Source organism: Tamandua tetradactyla, chromosome 1, assembly GCF_023851605.1.
Source record: "Tamandua tetradactyla isolate mTamTet1 chromosome 1, mTamTet1.pri, whole genome shotgun sequence".
NCBI classification, from domain to species: Eukaryota; Metazoa; Chordata; class Mammalia; order Pilosa; family Myrmecophagidae; genus Tamandua; species Tamandua tetradactyla.
In genome coordinates this window covers 69,150,474-69,168,181 of record NC_135327.1, presented here as the reverse complement: position 1 = coordinate 69,168,181, position 17,708 = coordinate 69,150,474, and the positions used below count along the sequence as shown (strand labels likewise).

Sequence of the window (17,708 nt, the reverse complement as noted above, 5' to 3'; positions counted from 1 at the left end):
TAAATATATCGTAATTATATTTGGTTTGATACCAACTTAATAGCATGCACATATATGTTTCTTACAATCTTTTGTTCCCCACCATTTTTTTTTGTATTTATTACCACTTACAACTTTGTACCTTATATGCCCTCAAATATAGTTATATCATTACTTTTTATGCATTTACATTTTAGCACTTGTAGAAAGTAAGAAATGGGATTTCTACAAAACATTTAGCTTTACCACAGGTCTTTATTTATTTATGCTACTTTGTACAAATGTTTAGTGACCTTTCATTTCAGTTGGAAGAACTCCCTTTATTATTCTTGTAGGGCAGATCTCATGAGTGTGAACTCACTCAGCTTTTATTTATCTAAGAATGTCTTAATCTCACCCTCATTTTTTTTTTTGTGATCACCATTTTTTAATGTTTAATTCTTAAAAATGAACAAGTTCCATTTATAATAACCATTTATAAATGAAGCTATCAACAAAATAAAAATTAGTGGATTTATTCTTAATCAAATTATTGAGATAAAGTAATATTTGACAGAAGAAAGTCCTGGGATATTAATGTAATTATCATGCTGCCTGTGTACATATTATTTCTAAAATTCAGAGAGAAGTTACTTCAATGTCAAAAACTTGAGTTTTCTGTGTTCAGTGGGAAAGTAATACCCAAGACTAATGTGGAGGTGATGAAAAATTAATTTTTAAATGAAGATTTGTATTTTTTCTATGATTATAACAAATTAAGCATAATTGTATCACAGAAATGTTAAGTAAAAAACAGTGTTCTAGTTTTCTTGTTAAAATTCAAAGGCTTGATTGTGAAAGAGATATATAGTAAGGAAGGTTTAACCTAGAAATCCTAAACTGGAAAAGTGCTAATATCTATATGCATTAAAAATGGTATACACACATTTTTATTATGTTTGTCATAATACATAAAAGTAGCATATGTATTGTATAAATTATATAAATTAATTATATAATTACTTTATCATACAAAGAAGCTAAACAAGAGTGATTTTAACAAACCAGGCAAAAATAACCATATATACCTAAATATTAGGTAAATGAAAGCCGAAAGCACTCAATTAAAACAATTACTTTCTTCTGAACAAGAAAGTGGTATAGGAGCTACTAAGAGTGTAGCCATAATAGGAAGGGCTTCCCCCAATTCCATTGCCTGACCCAAGAATAAATTTGGGGAGAAAAAAGTATCTTACATTTGATTAGTTCTATTATCTATTAGTATACATTCTTATAAAGCAGGCATAGCACTGACTGATATGTGGTTTAAAGTCTGAGTCATATCCAGGTAGATTATGCTATGTAGCTACATTTTGAGGGATGAAATTTTCATTTGGATTAAGGTTGAATGCATGGACTAACGCAGGGCTAGAGAACCACTATTTTTTTTATCTAGTTAGAGAAAATGAATATAAAAATCATTTTAATCCTATTTTCATTAAAAAATATTCTGACCAAATAATCTTGCATAGGAAAAGACAATCCAGCCTCAAGTCTACAACAAAGGCCGAAAGAAAATGATTGATTTTCTGTTCAATTATCATGCTTAAGACTGTTACAAGTAATGTATCAGTTTCCAGGGAGCATCACTGCGTTGTCTGGGTCAAAAACTTCACATACTGTACTCGAGCATCATACAGTATATATGCTGTCCACACTGGGTCTCCAGCAAACAGCCACATTGCCTTCACATAGTTCTTTTCATCCAGTATGAGGCAGTGATAAATTCCAGCAGGAAGTGTTATCGTGTCTCCCTTTTCCATAAAAATCTGGATCCATAAAAAGCTGGTCTCGGGGGTGTGTGATCTCTCCCTCGCTTTTAAAAGAGAGTCTTCCTGTTACATAATTCTTGACTGGCTGTACTTTTTAAGTGTTTCCACCCACTGACTTCTTGCCTCCATGTTTTCTAATGAGAAATTGGGACTCAATAAATAAATGTATCCTTATCTTTCACATTTAAATAGCCACTTCCTTCCAAAATGTATTGAACTTCATCATCCAAGTGTTGTGTTCTTCACAAAATATTTTAATCTTTTCTTCATAATTTGGTAATTTACCTTTGCTTATGGTTATTATGTCCATCCACAAGTAGTTTCTCTCTTTTTGGATCTTTTCTAATTCTGGATCATTCTCATATTTGTCATCATCCAGCTTCCAGTAAAAGGTCCTGAGTTGACACAGCTGCTCCAGGTCAACCTGGCAGCCAGGCTCCAGCCAGTGGGGGCTCCTCTGGTCCTTGGGGGACCTGTCCATATACCACACTCCCCCTGTCCTTGTGGCTGGGTCTGCGGGAGGCCACCGGTCTTGGGGGAGTGTGATCTCTCCCTCATTTTTAAAAGAGAGTCTCCCTGTTACATAATTCCTGACTGACTGTACTTTTTAAGTAGTTCCACCCACTGTCTTCTTGCCTCTGCGGTTTCTAATGAGAAATTGGGACTCAAACTATTGAGACTCCCTTGTACGTAACACATTGCTTTTCCTTTGCTGCTTTCAAAACTATTTCTTTGTCCTTTGCATTTGATAGGGTAATCAATATATGACAGGGCATATTTTTCTTCATGTTTATCTTGTTTTGTGTTCTCTGAAATTGAATGTGAATATTCACATCTTTTGCTAAGTTTGGAGAGTTCTCTGTCATTATTTCTTTGACTATTCCTTCAGCCTCTTTCTCTTTTCTTCTCCTTCTGGGACTCCCTAATGCACATGGGTGCACTTGATGGTGTACCATGGCTATCGTGGGCTGTTTTTGCTCTTAATATTTCTTATTACCTTCTGCTCCTTAGCCTGACTCATTTCAAATGTTTTTTCTTCAAGTTTACTGATTCTTTCTTCTGCCAGCTCCAATCTGCTCTTGAAACTTTCCTGGTCATTTTTCATGTCAGTTATTGTCTTCAACTCCAATAGTTCTGTTTTGTTCCCTTTTAAAATTTCTATCTCTTTACTTAGATTCTCATATTTATTCATTGATATTCTAATATCCTGTGTTTTTTCTCTTTATTTTCCTTCATTTTCTTCAGCATTTTTAAGGTCATTTTTTAAAAGGCTTTGTCCACACTCTCATCTTCTTCATTGGTGTTTTCTGTGTTTTTATCCTCTTCCTTTGGATGGACCCTCATTTTCTGTTTGTTTGTCTTGTACTCTTTTGTTATACACCACATTTCAATATTTTAACATGCTAACTCTGGGATTTAGTCCTTGACTGTCTGTTTTTTTTTTTTTGCAACCAACTGGTGTTAAGATAGAGATTTTCTTGACCTTTAGTCCACCTCTCAGGAAGGTCTGCCCAAGGTGAATACGCTGTGCATGTTTTTTCCTGTCTTACTGGGTCTCTATCTTTTCCTGTTCTTTTGCTTGTTAGTTGTTCTGGGGTTCTCTTGTTTACAGTATTTTGATTTTACCCTGTTTCTCAGAAGATAAATTTTCCTCTTTCAGGTGTTTGAATCTGTAAGGCCTTTGTGACTCAGACTGCCTGCCTTTATATATTTTTCACTTCTTTCATTGTCTCACCACTGCTTTTGCTTGGAGAGCAAATTCTTGGTAGAGGGTCACCCCAGGGAGAGCTTTCCTAATTTGGTCTTTCCCAGTCAAAACAAGACAGGGACCCAGAAAAGGGGTGCTGACCAGCTCTAAAGTGCCTTGTAGAGGGGGTCAGGAGGGGCACCAAAATCTTCTCTGATATTTCCCCAAAGCAGTTCTTTCCTGGCCTGTTCAAGAAATGTAGCCCTTCAACTAACTTTTCTCCACTACCCTGAGGTAGCCTGCATCTTTAGATCTCCACCACCTCCACCCTCATCTGGAGAGGGTTTTATCAATGGCTGCCAGTGCTCTTGTCTGGGGCAGGTTGAAATATTAGCTGTCCTCAGAGCCAGGATCCAGTGATTTGAACTTGCAAATCAAATGCTTGGTCAGTGATCAAGTGTGTACACCCTTATTCTTGGAGTAGAGGATTTTTATGCCCCTTTCACCAGCTGCTAGCCAGGGACTGGACCCTGTGGTAGCCTGCCATGAGAGTGGGAGATGGGCACTGGTAGCTGCCATGTGGAGAAAGTAATTTATGGTTCTTTACCATATTTATCAGCCTCTTCCTCCTGCTCTTTCTTGGATGAGGTACAGTGTTCTTCTGGCCTCTGGAGTTTAAAACAAATTATTTCCAATGGAGTTTAAGACAGATTGTTTCCAAAAATTCTTGCCTGTTTAATAGTAGTTTTGGTGGAAAGACTGAGTCCTGGAGTTCCCTACTTTGCCATCTTCCACAGAAGTCTATTTCATTTAGTTCTTTGTATATCGTTTCGATTTCTCTGTTGTGAATTTATTTGTTTCAAGTATGTTCACTTTTAACCTCATGGATTGTAATGATAGTGGCTGATAGTTCCAACATCTGTATCAATTGGGAATTGATTCTATTGATGGTCTTTTACCTTCAGAACTAGTCAAATTTTCCTGGTTTTGCTATGCTAAGTAGTTCTGGATTGTGTTCTTGACAATATGAATATTTTGTTAGATTCTCAGTCCCATTAACTTCCTCTGGAGAATGTTGATATTTTTCTTTTAGCAAAAAGTCAACCTGGTAAGTTTCAGACTTCCAGTTCTTTCTCACCTTCTGTGAATGGTTGTTCCAATATCAGCTCAGATTTCAAGAATCTTTTTTGTGCTATTTGGGCCTCGAAGAAATGAAACTAAATACATTTTTTAGTCCATATAATGTGCCAAGGTAATGGTGCTAGTTGCTTTGTATGCATTATTTAATTTAATATTCATGATAACCCAGTGAGGCAAGGACTATAATTTTCATTTAACAAGGGAAGACGCAGATGCTCAGAGAATACCTCTGTGTTCACTGGACAGGCTGAACTTTTTATCTTAGCCACAAAGCAAATGTTTGCCTTCGGCTTCCAGCAGAATTAGGAGAGCGTAGATCAAATCAATCCAATTTACAACTTAGGGAAAGGAAAGGACCAGGTGCCATCATTCATTTATTAACTCATTCAATGAAAATTTAGTGAATCCCTAAAAAATTCATGATTCTCAAACTGTAATGTACTGTTGAATACCCTGATGTACATTGAATCACACTGCAGAGTCTGATTCAAACTGTCTAGATTGGGACCTGATTATTTATATCTTAACAAGCTCCCATGTGATACTGGTGCTGCTAGTCTATGGATCACATTTTGAATAGTGAGATGCTAGATGGCTGGGCCTGTGCTAAACTAGGGAAATACAAAATTAAATACACATGGCCCCTCAGTTTAAACCACTTACAAGTATGGTAGAGGAAGGCAAACAAGACAAACATATCCATCAAAATGCCATAGACTCTGCAGGAAACCCCAAATCTTCTGGGATTAGGGAAGTACAGACAACATTATTAAAGAGGTTTTTAAGCTCAATTATAAAAAAGGTGGAGTTGTCTACTCATGGGGAGGCCAGGGGTATGAAGTGCATTCTGAGAAAAAGGAACAATGTGAACCAAAGCGTAGAGAGCTAAACAGTCTTGAGGATTCTGGGAAAGGCAAATTTGCCAAGAACCTCTATGTGTGCAATAGTTTATGTACAGTAATCCAAAGAAGGACCTTAAGGTAGACACTGTTAGGGTAGTTTATTTCTTCATGGTCACTAATATGGACTTAACTGTGTCCCCCAAGAAGACATATTCAGACCCTAACCTCAGTCCTGTACATGTGAACTTATTTTTATAAATAGACTCTTTGAAGAAGTTATTGTTAAGATGAGATCAAACTGGATCAAGGTGGACCCTAATCCAATATGACTGGTGTCCTTATAAGAGGAAATCTGGACACAGAGTGAGAGAGGGACAAAAAAAGAGAAGGCCACATAACAGAGACAGAGCTCGAGTTACACCGCCACAAGCGAAGGAGTGTCATAGATTGCTGGCACTCCACGCATGGCCCTGCCAATACTTTAACTTCAGACTTCTAGCCCTCCATGATCATGAGAAAATATATTTCTGTGGTCTAAGCCAACTAGTCTGTGGAACGTTATTACAGTGACCCCTGGCAAACTAGGACAGTCACACATAGTAAATATGAGAAGGTTCTAAAACAAAGATCTCCATTCTCAAGGAACTCAGAGACTTGTCTCTGTTTTTTAATTGTAGGTGTGACATTTTGTTTTGTAAAAGGAGGACTAAGAAAAAATTTTCTGTTTTAGAATCACAAATGTAGGTAGGATATATCTAAGAATAAAGTAAAAATGGTCAATAATATTATACCAACATTTTCTCTTGTCTATTTCTGGTGAGCAGATTCATTTCCTTTTGTAATAAGTACATTCAGTTCTTGTTTGTTAGGTCATTATCTTCTAGATATAAATATATCTCAAGGTGTGATAGAATGCCTTCCAGGGGATTTCTGTCTGTCACATTATTATTATGTAACAATTATGACAGGAATTGTAGGGCATCTGATTGACCATACTAGAATGGTGTATCTAGAATTGCTCTAATCCACCCAGGATAATCCAAATTTTGAGTATATTGGAATAGGCTAGGAATCTGTTCAGAGTTCTCTTTCTTAAGAGTTCTGGACTGAGTTATTATGGGGGGAAAATTTACAAATAGAGCCTCTTATGGAATTTCAACACCTCAGGCTAAGGTAATCACTTGGTCTGTAGAAAAACAAATTTTTCTAACTCCCTTGATAGCTCTGGATTTGTTCTTTGGACTCTTTGATGAGCTTAACCTCTGAGCAGAGAACAAAGGTTAAATGTCCAAACTGATCTTTCCTAGATGGCTCAGTGTCCTGACAGATATGACTGACCTTTAATTTTAGAGCATAGTGTGGTCAGAGTTTCATTATTGCAGCTTGCACATCACTCAGTTTCAAGTATGACTTTTGGTAATTTCTCATTCTTTTGGTGAGAAATGACTTTCTCTTTGCAATGCCTTTGTGTCACTGTTTGGCGCTTTCTCAGGAGAATCAATGTTGTGTTTTGGCCCATCAATATAAATATTATAGAGTAACAGAATCATAAATTTATGAATTGTTAGAGCTGGATGGAAAGGTAAAGTGATTTGCCCAAAGCTAAAAAGCTCAAAGCTTGTTCACAGATGAGTCAAGACCACATGTTTTATGGCTGTCAGCTTCTCCTCCCTTTCCACAACCTATCACAGTAAGTAGCAATTGTAGGCACTCTGTGTTCTGGGGCAGTACAGACAAACAGGAGGCATGTCTGCCTCATAAACTTTTCCGAATTTTATTCACATCACAATGTATGGTGGCACCATTGGAGTAAGTCACATGAAAATTAAGCATAGCTTAAAAGGATATATTTTAACTAAGGCTTTTATAAGAGAAAATTCCCTTTTCACATTTCAAGACTATAATATTTCTCTAATTCAACTCTTTTCTCACTACCCTAATAATAACCCACATCCCATAACAAAATGTGAAGGCATTATGGGAAGGTGTAATTCTTTCATTAAGACCCTTTGGTATCTTCGATAGCCTTTGTTCAAAAACTCCTTGTCCCATCCCCACCATGGCTCTGGGCTTAATAATACATGCTGATAATTTTCCAGTGTGTATTGAATTCAAATTTCCATTTGAATTCAGATGTGTCTAAGTTTTGATACCTAAAATATTTCTTGGGTCTTCTACATGTCAGGAATAACAGATCAGACAACTGTCAAAACAATATAATCCATGTGCCATCTAGGAAAATTATTGCTTACTTCATTTACTTATTCAACAAATATTTTTTAATCACCTGGTGCTGGGTTCTCTCCTAGGGGTTGAGGACAAAAGAGTGAATTAAAGGGGACATGCCTTCATGGATTTAGAGTCTAGTGAGAGAGATGGATGTTAACCAAATAGTCCCAATATGAGTGCAAAGAATAGCTGCCTCAAGTGTGAAGAAGGATGTCAAGAAGAATCTGATTCTGTCCTAGAGGTTGAGGAGGTCTTCCTTGGGGAATTGTGATAGAGCTGAGAATTGAAGGAAGAGGAGGCATTACTTTGCTCAAGGTGGTGAGGTGGCATGGTGCAAGTAGAAAGACCCGCATAGGCCGATTCAGGAAGGGAAGAGAGACTGGTGTATCTAAGGAACTGAACAAAGGCCAATGTGGCCAGAATGCAGAGAGCAAGGGTGAGAGAGACATGAGAAAATAATGAACGAGTTGGCCTCTGTCAGACAGTGCAGACTGAGTCAAGGGCACTCAAGTTTAGTTAAGAATAATGTGAAACTCATCAAGGGCTTTCAACAGGGAGTCACCCACTCAGATTTTAAAAATAAAACTCACTTTGGCTGCTTGCAGGGTAGGGTAGGAGTGTCTGAAAGGGTAGCATGAGCAGATGATAGAAATCAGTGAAAAGGGTGATGCAAAAGTCCATCAAAAATGTCCATGAGGGTGTTCCAGCCAATGGGTGATCCATTGCAGCAGCTCTTGGATGGTGGACCAGGGACTGGGGAGGCTCAAGTCCCAGGACTCTAAGTCTCTGGGCCAAGTAACCTCATCCTTGGCTTCTCAGAGCAGCCTTTGGGGGAGTTGTTTGTGTGGTAGTGGACACCATGAGTGACTTCTGGTACTTGCTGCTCCAATGTGTCATGCCAAGCATTGCTAAAGAGGGGCACTTGCGCATGAATCTTGATTGCAGCCACCAGCTACGGAACACACTCAGCATGCTACAGCTGTCCCAAGAGCAGAGTGCAGCCACCTGTCCAAGTGTGTGGTTTGAAGCCCTGGGAGGAATCCTGGAGGGAACAGCTTTCAGCAGTGACCTTCACTATTAGCAGACATTTCTTACTATCTGCAGTTGATGGGCCATTTCAGTGGCTTCCAGGAGAAACTAGAGTGTCTTTGACTTTGAGCTTCATCATTGTGTTAAATTATTTGATTAAAAAATGTTTGTTTGAGAACCTCTTCTGTTGCTCAGATGTGGTCTCTCTCTCTCAGTCAACACGACAAGCAAACTCACTGCCCACTCCCCCCTCCACGTGGGACATGACTCCCAGGGTGTGGACCTTCCTGGCATTCCAGAAATCCGAGAATGAGCTGGGACTCAGCATCGAGAGATTGAGAAAATCTTCTTTACCAAAAGGGGAAGAGCAAAATAAGACAAAATAAAGTGTCAATGGTTAAGAGGTTCCAAAAAGAGTCAAGAGGTTACCCTGGAGGTTATTCTTACGCATTAAATAGATATCACCTTTTTAGTTAAAGTGTAATGGAGAGGCTGGAGGGAACTACCTGAAAATATAGAGCTGTGTTTCAGTAGCCATGTTTCTTGAAGATGATTGTATAATGATATAGCTTTTGCAATGTGACTGTCTGATTATGAAATCCTTGTATCTGATGCTCCTTTTATCTCTCTTATTGATAAATGAGTAAAACATATGAATTAAAAATAAATAAATAATAGGGGGACAAATGTTAAAGTAAATTTAGTGGATTGAAATGCTAGTGATCAATGAAAGGGTGGGGTAAGGGGTATGGTATGTATGAATTTTTTTCTGTTTTCTTTTTATTTCTTTTCTGAATTGATGCAAATGTTCTAAGAAATGATCATGATGATGAATATACAACTATGTGATGACATTGTGAGTTATTGATTATGTAACAGCAATGGAATGATCATATGGTAAAAAAGAATGCTTGCTTGGATTAAAAATACATTTACTTTTTTACAGAAGTTTTCAACATTACATTTTTTTAGAGAAAGTCAAAGAGAAAGTTATTCTATTATTTAAATCTAAATTCAACAATTGTTGAAAACCTTATAACCCTTTTAATTGGTTATAAAAATGGTTTTATTTTATTTATTCTTTACTTGTGTGAAAAAAAGTCCTTGTCAACAGGTCTCTCAATATTTTGAAATGATCATCTATATGCTAAAAGAGAAGCTAAGCCTACTTAAAATTATGCCTAAGTGTTACCCCTAGAGAACCTCTTTTGTTGGTCAGATGTGGCATTTCTCTTTAAGCCAACTTTGCAAATAAACTCACTACCCTTCCCCCTATGTGTAACCTCCCAGGGGTGTAGGTGTCCCTGGCAATGTTGGACATTACTCCCAGGGATTAGCTTGGCCCTGGCATCATGGAATTGAGAAGGCCTTCTTGACCACAACAGGGAAAAGAAATGTAACAAAATTAAGTTTCAGTGGTAAAGAGATTCCAAATAAAGTTGAGATGTTTTTCTGGGAGGTTATTCTTATGCATTATATAGATATTTCTTTTCAGACTCTAGTGTATTAGAATAGCTAGAAGGAAATACCTGAAACTGTTGAATTGTAATCCTGTAGCTTTGATTCTAGATGATAATTGTATAAATATATAGTTTTTATGATGTGACCATGTGATTGTGGAAACTGTGTGACTAACACTCCCTTGTCCAATGTATGGGCAGATGAGTAATAAAAAAAAGACAAAAAGGGCGGGCCGCGGTGGCTCAGCGGGCAAAGTGCTTGCCTGCTATGCCGGAGGACCTCGGTTCGATCCCCGGCCCCAGCCCATGTAACAAAAACGGAGAAACAGAATACAATAAAAAACAAGAAGATGTTTAAAAATGTTTCCCTTTCTTCCTTCCTTCCTTCCTTCTATCCTTCCTTCCTTCTCTCTGTCTTTCCTTTAAAAAAAAAAAAAAAAAAAAAGACAAAAATAAATAAATAAATAATAAGGGGTGGATAAGGGGTATGGGTGTTTTACCTAGGATTTTCTTGCTGGATGACTGACTTTGTTGCTATCTGTTCTTTGACAGATAAGTCAGCTTATTCTAGTCCTCTAGCTTAGGTTTTGTTTAACAGATCAGAATTTTTCAATTCTTGTTTTTTTATTTCTTGCCCTGTCTGTATGGTGCCTTTCCCCACCCCCACCCCCACCCTTAGGAGGGTCTACTTAGGTATTATAGACCCCAGCCAGATTTTCCCAGACCAAACTGGCCTCCTGTCAGGAGGATAGAGTCACCTGCATCAGTTTTCCTGAGGGTGAGACCCAGCTGATTGAAAGACTTTCCTATGAAGCCTCTGGACTCTGTGTTTTTCCTATCCTGCCCAGTGTGTGGTGCTTGTCTGCCTGCAGGTCCCGCCAGCATAAGGTGATGCCGTACCTTTAACTTCAGCAGACTCTCCCTGCTGGGGCCGTGGTGGACAGAGGAAAGGCTGTAAGGCAGGCTTTAATCGCTTTACTTTTCCAGACCCTGGGGTCTGAATTACTTGAGGGAGGGAATCCACCTGAACTGGGTCCCACCCCTCTCCTGGGAAAGGCACAAAGGCTCAAACAAGCTCAATTCTACCTATGCCTGGGGCAGCTGCTGCCTGAGAAGCCTTGCAGCTGTATCCAAAGAGTAGTCAAGCCATAGAAACACAGCCACGAAACAGAAAAATCCTTTTCAGTGCAGGACCTCTGTTCCTTGGGTTTGCCAATCAAGAGCTTAAGTTGGTACATTGCTATGTGTATCTCCAGGTCCTATGTGCCCCCTCCTTTCCTTTAGGGCCAAGACCTTTTCAAATCCAAAAAAAATCTCTGTTTTTTTTTCCTTCAGCCCTGCCCCCTCTGTGTCAGGGCAAAAACTAGCGACCTCCATTATTACTCAAGGTTCAGCTGAGCTGGGAGCCTATTTTTAGTAGTCAGAAGTTGTTAATTAATTCCACAATTGGAGCTTGGTTCCTCAGCCCTGCTGCTGGTAAAATCTCTTTCCTTTCCCCTCTGGGAAGCAGCCTGTGGGGGAGGGGTGCCAGGTGCCACTGCTTGGGGAATTCATGGTTCTGGGGGGGCTCGCAGCCAGTCTAGCTGGTCCAGATTGGAGTATGCTGTGTGTCTGGTCCCTGATATGTGGCCTCACCAGTTGCTCTGTGCTGTTCCTGGCTATTTACTAGCTGCTTTGGAGGATGAACTAAATCCCATACCTCACTAAGCCATCATCTTGCCTCTGGGTTTGGGTGTTTTAGGTGTCCTTTTTTTATTTTCATTTTTTTGGAGTGATGAAAATGTTCTCAAATTGCCTATGATGATGAATGCACAACTATATGATGATACTGTGATCCATTGATTCTATACTTTGGATGGATTATATCATGTATGAACATATCTCAAAAAAATTGCATTAAAAATGTTATACTAGGAGTTGCATATGATCATTGCAAGCAAAAGTCCTAATAGAAGAAAGTGATAATCTTTTTTTTTGCATAGGCAGGCACCAGGAACCAAACCCGGGCCTTTGCCATGGCAGGCAAGAATTCTTCTACTGAGCCACTGTAGCACCACCCAAAAGTGATAATCTTTGAAGGACGCTAAATTTTCTCATGAAAATGTTCCCCAAATTGCTGTTTTGGAGTTTGATACAAGTTAAAGATTTAGAATCCTACTTTATATTTGAATTTTTTCTCATTCTAATTACATAATATTAAGAAAATATATTGAGTTTTCCTACAAGTCCCAGCTTGATGCCATCATATTCTTTCTAGTTTCCCCCAGTATGTCCTACAAGAATCATTATTTTAATAATGTGCCATAATTTGAAAAGTTCCTACATATTTAAGCAACAAAACTGCCAGGATTCAGGACTGCACAGATGTGGAAGGTGGGGGCAAGGAGGTGTTGAAGGCAATTTTCTTGTGAGATAGATATTTGATGACCTTTATCAACACCCAGACACATAATGAGAAATGGATATTGGACCTGTTAAGAAAATATAAGGACAGAATTTCAAAGAGAAGGAGTATGCTCACAGAGACCTGTTGAATATTTGAAAGAATACAGTTGACTCAAAGCTTGCAACTAGGCTTTGAGCTTGAGAATGAACTAATACTCTCCAGAGAGACTCCATTTAACTCTCAGTGCTTCCCATCTATAGCCCTGGCTCTTTCAGCCAGACTCTGGGGCAAGTGAGTTCTGGTGCTGGATAGGGAGAGGCAGAAAGTAAGGCTGGTGAGAGGGAATAGAAATTACGGAGAGCCTCTGTTCAGACATTATCTTAAAGACAAGAGAATCCCCTGGAGAGTTTTTAAGGTGAACTATATCATGATTGGTTTTGTATTTAGGAATAGAATTAAATAACGTTATATTGGAGCACAGCTATGCCCATTCTTTTCATGTTACCAGGGCAGAAATGAGTACTTTGCAACAGAGACTGCATGGCCCACAAAGTCTAAAATGTTTACTCTCTAACTCATTACGGAATTTAATTTGCTGACTCCTGTTCTCACTAAAAAAGTTTGAAAAATCAGAATATTTGAAAGGTTACCTAAGAATTGTGACTAAATGTCACCATTACTGTCCAGAGTGTTTTCATAAATTAGCTTATTTAATCACTCTTTAGAAGAGTTCTGATGAGTAGTGTTATTCCCAATTTACAGATGAGCAGACTGAAGTGTAGTAGGGTAGGAATCAGCCCAAAGTTATCTAACTAGTATGTGGCAAAGGTAGCATTCAAATTTAGGCTCTACTGGCTTAAAAAATTGCTCCACACAGGAGTCTGAGGCAGCCTTCCACGGGTATTGAATGGACATGTTCCCCAGTTTTCTATGAGAGGAGACACATTTTCCAAATCATTTTCAGGAGGATGTATGTGCACTAGGAGATGTCTATAGATGTCCCATGAGGGGCAAATAATTCAAGAAAGGAGATGCTGAGGTATGTGCCACATTGATTAAACATTAAATTTAGATTATGCCATATACTGTGCCTCAGAATCACAACACACACATTATACTTAATTAAAATAGCATATGAAACAACTGCATGTCTCAGATTTCTATCACACATTCATTCATCTGAGGCCTGTTAGGTGTCCATTCTGTGTAGTCCTTCTAGCTCTTGGTCTGCATTTGGTGTTCTGCCCATTCATTGCCATCTAATCGAACATTGGTTGGTCATAAACTATTTTGGAAACATTACCTTAGAGGCATGAAGTCCAGCCACTTGCCCAGCTTGAGCCATGTCAAATCATGGAAATGGGGAGGGATAAAGGGGATCTTCTTCCTGGCTCCAATCTGGTACTATCAAAGCTCTCAGCTGGTGCTCAGTGTCCTTGGAATTGTGTCCCTTGACATACATCCCCTGTGTGAGATCCTGGAAGGCCATTGGCTTTATTCCTTTGGAACACTGAAGCTTAAACCTATCTGGAGACCATTTTACATAATGGGAAGTGGGTGGACTTGTAGTTAGAAGACTTGGATTCAATTCCAGTTCTATAAGTGCAAGCTCTGAACCTCTCTAACTCTCACTTTACTCAGTGTTTGCAGGTTTTACCAATGACTGGACTGAAGTTATTATCTGTAAACCACCTAACAACATCTTGACTCTAAGCAGACCCTCAGCCAGTGTGAAAGGTGCTGTTCCTGCTGTGAACATGGCCTTGCTTCATGTCTCCGGAACCTTCCCCAGGGCCCACTGCTTGTCCAGTTTCAAGCAATCTGCTGGCATCCAGCGGGTTTTTCTTTTTCTATTCAACATCTTTAGTTTTCAGACAGTTCTCTCTGATGCTAAGCTAAAATGTTTCCTTGTTCCTCTCTGTACTATACTTGGAGACACAGAGATTATTAATATTCTGATTTTTGTGACAGTGTCTCCTTTAAAATCTCTTCCCTAGGTTAATTGTCTCCAGTGTTTAAACTGTTGAACCCCTGCAAGGTTGCAAATATCCTCATTATTGCTAATCCCTTTCTTCAGGCCACTATTTGACAATGCCCTCAACCTCCATTCTGAAGTGGTCTGACGATGCCTGGGAGAACTAAGTCTGCACACATGTGTCCATCAGGGCCAGTACAGGGAGCACTGGAGTTCTCAGGGTTATGACTCCATGTCAGTACACACCGGACCTCACCTCACATTCCTCCTTCCCTCTTCCTTCACTGAAATGGTGATGTAGATGGCCTCTGACTCCCATTGGCAGGCAGGCTGTAAAGAACCTTCTCATGGACATCTGTGAGGGTTTGTGTGTGATGTATAATGAGGAGCAGATGGCTGTATAATAGGGCATATTCATACTTAAGTTTTTAGAGCAGACACACTAAGTCCAGAGTGGTGATTATTATTTCTGGATTTTGAGAAGTGGTTTTATATATATAACCTGATATTTAGAGATAAGAATGAAGCTGAATAGGTTGGGGTTAAGTAATTCAGAACATAGGGGTAAGGAAGACAGTGTCTATATTATAGAACCACATATACTTTTTGAGACCAATGGAAGAAAGGTTTATTTGGTCTATAACTGAAATTTTCAGTAGTGCATAATCTAATTCAATCTACTTGTGTAGATCATTGGAACAACTGAAAGTCAGGGAGCACAGAATAAAAAAGAGGCTCTTTAATCCTGTATAGATTATTGTAATGCCTGGATACATCCTAGAGTATATTAAGCAGATAATCAAAAAGTATTGGTGGGTCATGGTGGCTCAGCAGGAGTATATTAAGCAGATAATCAAAAAGTATTGGTGGGTGTTCTAGTTTGCTAGCTGCTGGAATGCAACATACCAGAAACAGAATGGCTTTTAGAGGGAGAATTTAATGAGTTACTGGTTTACAGTTCTAAGGCTGAGAAAATATCCCAATTAAAACAAGTCTATAGAAATGTCCAATCAAAGGCATCCGGGGAAAGATACCTTGGTTCAAGAAGGCCAATGAAGTTCAGGGTTTCTCTCTCATCTGGAAAGGCACATGGCGAACACAGTCACAGTTTCTCTCTCAGTTGGAAGGGCACATGGCAAGTGAGGCATCATCTGCTACTTTCTCTCCTGGCTTCCTGTTTCATGAAGCTCCCTGGGAGGCATTTTCCTTCCTCATCTCCAAAGGTCACTGGCTTGTGGACTCTGCTTTGTAGTGCTGTAGCATTCTCTACTCTCTCTGAATCTCTCATTGTCCAAAATATTTCCTCTTTTATAAGACTCCAATAAACCAATCAAGACCCACCCAAATGGGTGGAGACATGTTGTCCCCTAATCCAGTTTAACAACCATTCTTGACTAAATCACGTCATCCAGGGAGATGATCTCATTAAAGTTTCAAACATATTGAATAGAGATTATTCTACCTTTATGAAATGGGATTTATATTAAAACACGGCTTTTCTTAGGGGGTATACTTCCTTTCAAACAAGCACAGTGGGTCATGGTGGCTCAGCAGGCAGAGTTCTTGCCTGTCATACCAGAGACCTGGGTTCATTTCCTGGTGTCTGCTCATGTTAATATATATATATATATATATATATATATATAATATATATAATATTATATATATATATATATAATATATATAATATTATATATATATATATAGGCAAAGTCCCCTGAGGGATGGGAGAAAAATACGTAACTATTAAACCTTACCATCAGGGAATCCCTTGATACTGTGTCAAACTTTATGGACACCCAAATCAATAGGCCATGCCCTCGACCTTGAGACTTACTCTTGTGAAGCTTATGTAGGTAGCATAGAAGCTTAGACTACCTACAGGCATGCCTAAGAGTTACTTCTGGAGGACCTCTTTTGTTGCTCAGATGTGCCCTTAGTCTCTCTAAGCCCATCTCTGCAAGTGAAATCATTGCCCTCCCCACAGTGTGGGACATGACATCCAGGAGCAAAAGTCTCCCTGGTAACATGGGAGACGACTCCCAAGGATGAATCTAGACTGGGGACCATGAGATCAACAATTCCCAACTGATCAAAAGGGAGAAAATAAGTGTAATTAATAAAGTATCAGTGGCAGAGAGAGTTCAAATAGAGTCCAGAGACTACCCTGGAGGTTGCTCTTACTCAAGCTTCCATTAGAACTTTCTACCTATAATAACCTCCCAACTCCCAACCTAGACCATTCCAGCCAATCCTAAAGAACACCTAGGGCAATATATAAGATTCCACAAGGGTTCCATGTACTAGAGTAACTTTCCAGAAACCTGCAACCTCCAGATGGGTCTCTGGTCCATATAAGTCCTGCAACCTAGCCCAGCTTCACCAGAACATCAGATAGTTTCATCTCCCTACCCCATATTAGTGACAGACCTTTCCAATATCAAAAATTTAGAACTGCCATAGCCCAAACAACCCTAAAGAGAGGTATGTAAAAATCAAAGGTGATAAATCATAGAAAATAGGACTTAACAAATGAATGTGAATGCTGAATCATTAAATTGATAACTCTATTAGTCTCCAATTTTTAAAGCAGCTAGAAATAAAAACCTGAAACTGTGAAATTGTAACCCATGTCAAAGTCTGAAATATGTTCTACAACTAGTTGTGGTACTATGCTTTGAAATTTATCGTTTTTTGTATATATGTTGTTTTTCACAAAAAAGAAGAAAAAAGGTTAATTATGATGATAAAAAAGTATTTAAGCCCCCCAGCCTCTTATATTCTGGAGCAGCTAGAAGGAAAAATATAAGAGGATTGTATAATAGCCCATGAAAAACTCTGGGATCTGTCCTGTAACCACTTATGAAGGGTGCTTTGAAAACGATTGCTTTTTTATTTCTTTGTTTTGTATGTGTTATACTATACAATAAAAAAAAGTTAAAAAAATAAAAAAGAGTGAGTGGCTCTAATGGGATGTAGAAAAATCAGAGAAAATGATGACTTGTGAATCAAGATAAGGGAGTATAATAAGGAGGTAACAAGAGCTGTACTACCTAGAAGGTCAAGAGAAGAGGCAGGAAGGAATAAAGGATGGATTGACCTTTGAAAAAGGAGATGCAGACCCTAGTATTCTCACATTAAAAACTTGATGTAGGGATGGGAATAAACAT

At 38.8% G+C, this 17,708-nt stretch overlaps 1 pseudogene; it reads right to left on the bottom strand.

Annotated features, from left to right (window-relative positions):
* Positions 1-1,604: 1,604 nt before the first annotated feature.
* Positions 1,605-8,041, bottom strand: LOC143680899 (acireductone dioxygenase-like; annotated as a pseudogene).
* Positions 8,042-17,708: the final 9,667 nt, after the last annotated feature.